Source organism: Giraffa tippelskirchi, chromosome 12 (assembly GCF_054371585.1).
Source record: "Giraffa tippelskirchi isolate mGirTip1 chromosome 12, T2T-mGirTip1v1.2.pri, whole genome shotgun sequence".
Classification (NCBI taxonomy): Eukaryota; Metazoa; Chordata; class Mammalia; order Artiodactyla; family Giraffidae; genus Giraffa; species Giraffa tippelskirchi.
The window spans coordinates 9,869,852-9,878,509 of NC_137286.1; positions in this window are offsets into that span (position 1 = coordinate 9,869,852).

Genomic DNA, 8,658 nt, shown 5'->3' on the forward strand with positions numbered 1-8,658 from the left:
CTTTGAAATTCACAAGTTCAGCTGCAGGAATACACAGATGTAAACAACTGGACCTTTCTATTCTCATCTTTTCGCCCTGTCCCTCTGAGCATCCACATGCATAGTGTTAGTCAGTCAGTCGTGTCCGACTCTCTGCAACCCTATGGACAGTGGCCCACCAGGGTGCTCTGTCCAGGCACAGAAATTCCACTTGAATCAGAGGCTGCTTGCATTCTAGCATTGGATCCTTGAAGCCAAAGACTGACACGTTTGTGTAGAATGTCCCTGGGGTGGGTGTGGCACTTGGGGAAGGGGAACCATGAAACAGAGACCTTTTGCCCTTGAGTTGCACCCTAAATTAGCTGCCGGCGTCACTTACATTGGTGCTGGTAACGTCAGCCAAAGACAAAGAATAAATATAGAAGGATGGTTGTTCCCTACCATGGAGCAGGTGCATGGTCGGGACCAATTAGTAAACCTGGATACAGGAGTTGTTGAAAGTGTATAGTATTGAGTGATGATAGGTTTATTTTTTCAAGGTCTGTAGTATGTTTAACAGATTCACTGCTACCGTTTCTTTTAATGTCATGGCAGGACTTAATTGATAATGTTTGAATATTTTTACTGAGAGCACTAAGAGGACTATTGGAAAAAAGTGAAATGTTATTTTGTAGTACAAGAATTATTTTGTCTATTTAGTATATACATAGCTGTAGCTTTGTAAAAAAAAAAAAGGTATCTTTGTAAAAAAAAATGTATGAACGTGCACTCTTATTTATTAATTATTGTAAATGAAGATATAAATGATTATTTGCATAATTTATACCTGTGGGAAATTAACTGGAGTATTTGTTATTTGACTGTTTTCTATTAAGGAGTATTAGGCTTGGTGCTATGATGAATGGTCTTGTAAAATTACATGTATTCTTAAGAAAAATTTTGAGTATAAATCTCATGAATCAACCAGCTCATTGATCATTCTCATTTCCATGTGTATCCGTGCCTTTACCAACCAGAAATTACACTGTCTTTCCTTCATCCCGACAAAGAGTACTGTTGCCAGGGTAAAAGTGAAGCCAACTGACTATAGCACCGTAGAGATTGTAAGAAATCTTTTTTAAACCAGTAACTTGCCTTGAGCCTTTGCAGGTGCGGCTCTAAGAAGGAACAACGATGGTAGTAATGATGGCACTCACTGTAGCAGTGGTGGTGGCTCTGTGATTCTGGAGTTAGGCTGGTTGCCTAGGTTTGAATCCTGGGTCTGTCTCTTACCAACTGTGTGATCTGTAACAAGTGACTGTAGTAATAGCTTAGGTCCCTCAGAAAACAGAGCCCGAGTTAAACCTCATGTGCTTATGTATCACTGGGGAGTGGTGCAATCCCAGGACAGCAAGAGTGAAGCAGGGAAGGAGGAAAAGCAAATCAGAGGTGATGTAGCAGATATTTATCACACACCGACCTAGCATCAGGCACTATTGTGGTCGCGAGAATAGAGTAATAAATGAAACCAAAGTCATTGTACTCACAGAGCTTACATTCTAGCAGGGGAGGCAGACATAAACGAAATAGGTAAAGTATATAGCATGTCAGATACCTATCAAGAAGTGATGCAAGAAAGATCAGGTCGGGATCATTGGTTTGGAGGTCGATGGGGAGGTGATACAATGTAAATAGTCAGGGAGGCCTCATTGAGAGGGAGACATTAGACTAAAGACTTGCAGAAGATGCAAGGACAACTCGCTTATAAATTAGGGAAGAGCTTTCCAAGCAAAGGGAAAAGCAGGTTCAAAGGCACTGTGGGGGTCATGGCTGGTGTTTTTAGGGGACACCCAAGAGCCTGGTGTGGCTAAAGCACAGTTGATGGAGGTGGGAGAGAATCAGGAGAGGAGTTCACTGGGACACGTCGGGTAGGGCTGTGTCGGGTGTTTTAAGGACTTTGGCCTTCACCCTGAGTGACCTGGACTTCCTGGAGGATTTTGAGCTCATGTTGAGCCAGGCTCACCCTGGCTGCCATGATGGGAATAGACTTGGGAACGAGGGCAGAACCCGGAGGCCAGTTAGGAGGCCATTACGACAATGCAGGAAAGAGGATGGTGGTGCAGACCAAGATGGGGACCCTGGGGGGTGATGAGCGGTGATAAGCTTTGGCTGTATTATGAGAGCAGACTCTCTGGGTTTGCACATGGATTGGATGTAGAGAAAGAGAGGATCTAGAAAGGCTCTAAGGGGCTTCCCTGGCGGTTCAGTGGCTAAGACTCTGCGCTCCCAGTGCAGGGGACCTGGGTTCAATCCCTGGTTGGGGAACTAGATTGCATATGCCACAGCTAAGATCCTGCACAGCCAAATAAAGTTTTCTTTCTTTTTTTTTTTTTAAGAAAGGCTCTAAGGTTTGACCGAAGCAACGAGAAGGGTGGCGGCGCTCTGGGCTGAGATGGGGGAGTTGTGGGGGGAGCAGGTTTGGAGCGGGAATGACCACACTGGGCTGAGATGCTGGTACGTGTCTCCTTGCCCTCTCCTTGCCCAAGCGTGCTCAGTCGCACGGCCTGGGGGTGACTGATCGCCTGCCAGCCCTGGGATGGCCCAGCCCCGATAGCCCTTCGCTGCTCTGCTGCTGTGTCACGTTGGAGGCTTGGGACTCTCTGATGGGTTTTGAGACCCCAGGCCCCCAGTGCATCAGGAGGCCACTCCCATGGGGCCCTCAAGCTGGTCCCCCTGTCACTCCCTTCCCTCCTCTCCCCCCGTTTCTTCATGCATTTAATCTTTTCAACACAGATGAAACCTTCTTTGACATGTGGAGGCTGCTCCTGCTTGAATGGAGAAACAGGGTGAAAACACATCAAACTATCTGAACCACATTAAAAAGGGGGGCGGGAGGGTAACATGATAGCAAGGGAGACCGCGCACTGGGATCACTGAAGCCTGAAACCAGCTGTGCACGATCACGTTTGAACTTGGGGGCTTGAGTTTTCATTTGGACAAGGTGGTGATACCGCTAAGCACTCAAAGAAAGATGGGGGTGACATTTTTCTTTCCAGGATTGCCTTAACATTTAGCTTGGGTTTCAGCCGCCTCTGACAGAAAACCCACAAAAACAATGGCTTAAACACGATGGAGGTTTTAGTCTTGTCTCTCTTGAGAGAGAGGCCATCGATCCAGGTTGATTGGGCAGCTTCAGTGCCTTCTGCTGCCCTGGGTATTCTTCTAGCTGCGTTGTACCCAGACCAGCGAACTCATCTGCATGGTCCATGATGGCGTCTGTCCATCCAGACCACACATCCGTGTCCTCTGCGGCAGAATGGAAGGAGAGGAGAACTGGGCTGCCCCCTCCTGTAAGACTTCCCAGAAGAACCACACGACACATCAGCTTTCACCCCATTGTTCGTGCTGAGTCACTGAGCGCAGCTGCCAGGGAGGCAGGAAGCGGGTCCTTCTGCTGAATGCTCTGGTCGGTTAATTGCCAACAGGAAGAGGCTGTAGGTCAGAACAGGCAACTAGCAGCGTCGGTGACACTGGGCCCAGTCCTGGTGGTCAGGTTGGGCCACGTGGGCAGTTTCTTCATTAAACAGTTTTGTACAGAGGGCCTACTGGGTTTCTTGGGGGCTCAGCATCCCTGATAAAGACAAGAATGAGGTCAAGTCCATCCTTGGAAAGGGCTCACTGAGGAGCTAGAGAGGCAAGCAATGCTTATGGAGTCCAGCTACCATTTCTTGAGCGCTCGCCTGGGTGCTGGACTAGGGCCTCACTGATCATAAAACTCTCAAAACATCCCATGGGGAGGTGGCCACGTCCCGCCCATGAGAAGAGGCAGGACAAAATGAAGATGGGGAAAATGAGTTCCTTCCCATGCTGCCCAGCAGAGTTAGAATAAGAACCTGGGGCCACCAGACTTCCCCATCATATCAGCCTGCCTTCTGTGGCCCTGAAAGTGACCCCTGAGAGAAAGTGACCCCCCCCCTCAAGAGAATGTGGACTGGGGCACAGGGTCCAGGCTGTTCCCAGACAGGGTTCACAGAGGCCCAGAGGGAGAGAGAAATCACCCATTCCAATCTGAGACCCACGTCCTGCCGTGTGGAGGAGAACAATCGGGGAGCTTCCCTGGGCACTCTGAATCAGGGGTCACCCTTCCCAGGGAGCCTAAGTAAGTCTCAACTTTCCCAGGCCTCAGTTCCTTAAAATGTGAAATAGAAATAACGACCCCAATGTGAGGCCTGAGATGACCTACTGTCTGAAAATACCCAAGAAATAACCCGAAATAAATGTTCACGGTTTTATTAGGAGAACATCCTCCTTCCTTTCTCTCTTAAACAACAGAATCCTAAAGGTCCAATTATTTATTTCTTTTAGAACTCAGCCCACTCCTATCCAATATTTATCATCAGCAGACACTCTGGTGGCACTGCCGTAACCCTCACGATGTCCCGACAGCCTCGAATGTTCTAGATGGAGCAGCATTTCTACACTACAGTTCTCTCTGGCCCTGGGCAGCGATGTCCCAACCACTGAGATTTGGCATGAACGGGCAGAATTAATTACCATGAGAGCTGCGTCTCTGCCAACAGAGTCCTTGTGTTAGGTCAGTCCTACTGGGTTGTAGCGGCCTGTCTGTAGTAACCACACACACACACAAACCTAAAGTCTGAGTGTAGTATTTAATCTTATTCCTGTCAATTGATTGTCTATTCAGTGGGTGGGGAGGTAGGCCTTCCATACAGGAATGTTCAATGAAGAAACTGCCCATATCTGGCCCAACCTGACTACCAAGACTGGGCCCAAGTGTCACCAAAAGGTCAAATCACACTGCTGTGCAGTCACTAAGTTGTGTCCAACTCTGCAACGCCATGGACTGCAGCACATCAGGCTCCTCTGTCCTTCACCATCTCCCGGAGTTTGCTCAAACTCATAGCTATTGAGTGGGTGATGCTACTAACCACCTCATCCTTTGTTGTCCCCTTCTCCTCCTGCCTTTATTCTTTCCCAGCATCAGGGTCTTTTCCAAAGAGTTGGCTCTTTGCATCAGGTGGCCAAAGTATTGGAGCTTCAGCATCAGTCCTTCCAATGAACATTCAGGGTTGATTTTCTTTAGGATTGATTGGTTTGATCACATAGGTGCCATTTTATGGGAAAATACTCACTAAGAAGTACTAGCTCAGTCTCTGGAGACTCTGAGAGGGTCCCAGATGACACCCCTTGCAGGAATGTGCACCTGCGGATGGAGATTGGGTAGGAGTGTGGACAGGAGCCCTGCCCATCTGAGCAGAGTTCCCTAAAATCAGAATCTATGGGAAGAAGCTCTAGGCTTTCCCAAGCTATCTGGATGAAGGACATTTTAAAAATATATATTTATTTCTAGTTTCTCATAGACCAAGTTTTGTAAAATACATTACACATTAAGTACCTCAGAAATGATATTAAAAATGACATGAATAATACAAATCATGATTTTTTTTTGGCTGTGCCATGTGGCTTTTGGGGTCTAAGTTCCCACCAGGGATTGAACCCAGGCTCTTGAAAGCCCAGAGTCCTAACCACTGGACCACCAGGGGATTTCCCCTAATTTTTTATTATCAAATGTAATAGACATAAAATTGTCCTATAACATCCCTCAAAGATGAATTTACCTCTCTGAGGCTCAGGGACCTGCAGGAAGCCAGAGACGAACCCCTGAGTAGCATTGCCTGAACCCAACTGCACCTCCAGCCTTCTAAAAGGAAATGATAATCTTTGTCTTAAGGCAACCACAGTAATTTTTCATTAATAGGCACTGCTTATCTAAACTTCTTGGTCACAGCTGACTGGTTTATTTTCTAATAATTTTCCATTTCCTTGCAAGGAGTATAAGGTCCTCGCAGATATGTGGTCTAATTTTGTTTTGAAGGTATCTCACCAAGTTTCATAAAGGCATGTGGTATTTCTTATTTGATTGATACAGCTGGACCAAGAAAGGTCATTTGAGTTGATGAGGTGGGAGGAGAGGCAGCCGCACTGGATCACACACTTGAAATGGCCATCAGAACAAGCCCAGCCCCACCAGGGCTGCCCAGAGCTGCCCATCCACTGCCAGAAATGGATGATGAAAGACTCATGGCAGTTTCATCCCAACAAGCCTTACCTGGTTTGTCTCTGAGCCTCTGCTGAATTCAGGTCTGGCAAACAGGCTTTTCCATCACTAGAAGAATTACTCCTGCCAGGGCAAGGCACTGTCTAGGGCCTGTGGTTATCAGAGATGTGGGAGATTTTGTCCCAACTGTTACCCTTGGGACACAGGTGAATGCCTGGCTTCAGTAAACCTGCATCCTCCAGCATCGTCAAAGCACCAAACACGACCGAACCAAATCAGGTTTCTCTCCTCGTCTTAAACACTCAGGGATGCCCTGGACACCAGTTGGGAAGGGGGTCAAATTCCAAAACGTCCTATGTACAGAAGGTGAAACGGTAGCTGGCGTTGCACTCCAGGGACCAATGAAACCTGTAACCAGAGACAGACAGACCATTGCATAGATGCTATGGGAAAATATTTAGTTTTTCTAAATCTATCAAAAAATAGTATCTTTCACTTTTACCATCTGTGTGACAAGTAGGATAAAAATCTAGGCTGCCCTCCCCTAGCACATTCTGTAACTCATGTTTCAAGGTCAGTAGTAGTAGTAGTGTTAGTTGTTCAGTCGTGTCCGACTTTTTGTGACCCCATGGACTTGTAGCCTGCCGGGTTCCTCTGTCCATGGAATTCTCCAGGCAAGAATACTGGAATGGGTTGCTATTCCCTTCTCCAGGGTGTATATATATATATATATTATATATATATATATATATATAATAGATATATATCTTTCAAAAAAAAAACTTTTTTCTGTTTATGTCTGATTTTTCTTTAGAATTTTTGATCTCCTCCTGCTCAATTAAAAAAAAATTTTTTTTTGACCTCATCCCACAGTTTTGTGGGGCCCTATTTCCCCAAAGAGGGATTGAACCCACACCCCCTGCATTAGAAGGCAGAGTCTTAACCACTGGCTCACCAAGAAAGCCCTTAAGTATTTATTATAAACCAGAAAGTTTGTCAGACCCTTTATGTTCATTTTCTCCTTCAACCTTCACAATAATAACCTGGGAGGTAGCTTATTATCATTTCCATTTTATAGACAAAGAAACAAATGGAGGCTGAGAAATATCAAGTACTTCATCCAAGGTGGCACACAGGAAACTGATGACAAAATCTAAATTTTAATCCTGATGTCTCTGTGCCTAAAATCTAACTTTCCACTATAGCTCAACATACATCTTAATGATTGTCTCAGAGGAAGGGCTGGGGCTGAGAGATTTTCTTGCTGAAGCTTATTCTAAATTCAGCATCTTTTGTATCCTGGCTATTTTCCTCTGCGGCCTGTCTCGTGGGTTAACCTCACTAATATTAATATAAATAATCTGGTACCCAGTCTCAGATGGACACCTGCATTGTTTTGGTTTCCACAGACATTTTCGTAGCAAAACTCCTGTAAATGCAAGTGCTTAAAGGTTCTCTTGTCTCTTGGAGTCCAGTGAAACCTGAGTCTTAAGTAAATTGATCAGTCAAGAGTCTTAGTTCCAAGCAAGAGAGATTTGTTCCGGATAATTAAGGAGAAATAAGTTAATTAAGATGATAGGGACGGAGTAAGTTAATAATGCTGGGGAGGCGCAGAAGCGGTGTTGTTTGTTTATACCATTTGTATAATTAGCTATACGTTCCTCCAAATTAAACTAAATAAGTAAATAAAAGGACATGGACTTGTTCATAGAATTGTTGGGAAAGGTAGAGAACCGGATTTGGGAGGCTAAAGCTTGGTGAACAATACCCAAATCTGATGAGAAAATCTCTGCAGGGGAGAAGATCTCCTGTCCCAACAAGTCCCGAGGAAAGACTCAAGGACCCAGCTTGTCCCCTCTCTCCCCTCTCCTCACCTCCCTCACTGCCTGTTCAACACCAAGAGCTCAGCTTTGCAAGCTCCCACCACAGTTGCCTCTCTCAAAGCCAGATATCCCCGTCACCACCAAGCCAGCAACACAAGAGCCTGTTTTCTCACTTTGCCCACTTCCAAATCAATTTTACATGGATGTGCGCATGCCATATACTAGCTTCAATCTGAGTTCTCATTCTTATATTGGGAGACAGGGCTCTAAAGGCAGGAATTTCCCTAGGTGTAGAAAGACCATTCAAAAGGTGATGGATCAGTAACATAAGAGATTCTTGCAGTGATTGAAATTTTCTGTATCTTAACGTGTCAGTGCTAATATCCTGGTTGAGATCCTGCACCACAGGTGTGCAGGGTGTTACCACTGGGAGAAACTGAGTTAAGGGTACAGAGGATCTCTCTGTATTACATCTTACGACTGCATGTGAACCTATAATTATCTCAAAATAAAAGTTTAACTGTAAAAAGCATCAAGAGAATGAAAAGACAAGCCACAGACTGGGGGGAAAAATGTTTGAAAAACGTATCTGATAAAGGATTTATATGCAAAATATACAAGAACACTTAAAACTTAGTAAGAAAACAAACAACTCAATTGAAACTAAGAAAAAGATCAGAATGGACACCGCAAATGAAGATGTGTAGATGGCAAATAAGCACATGAAAAAATGCTCAACATCATATGTCATAGTGAATTGCAAATTAAAACAACATGAAATACCATACATACCTATTA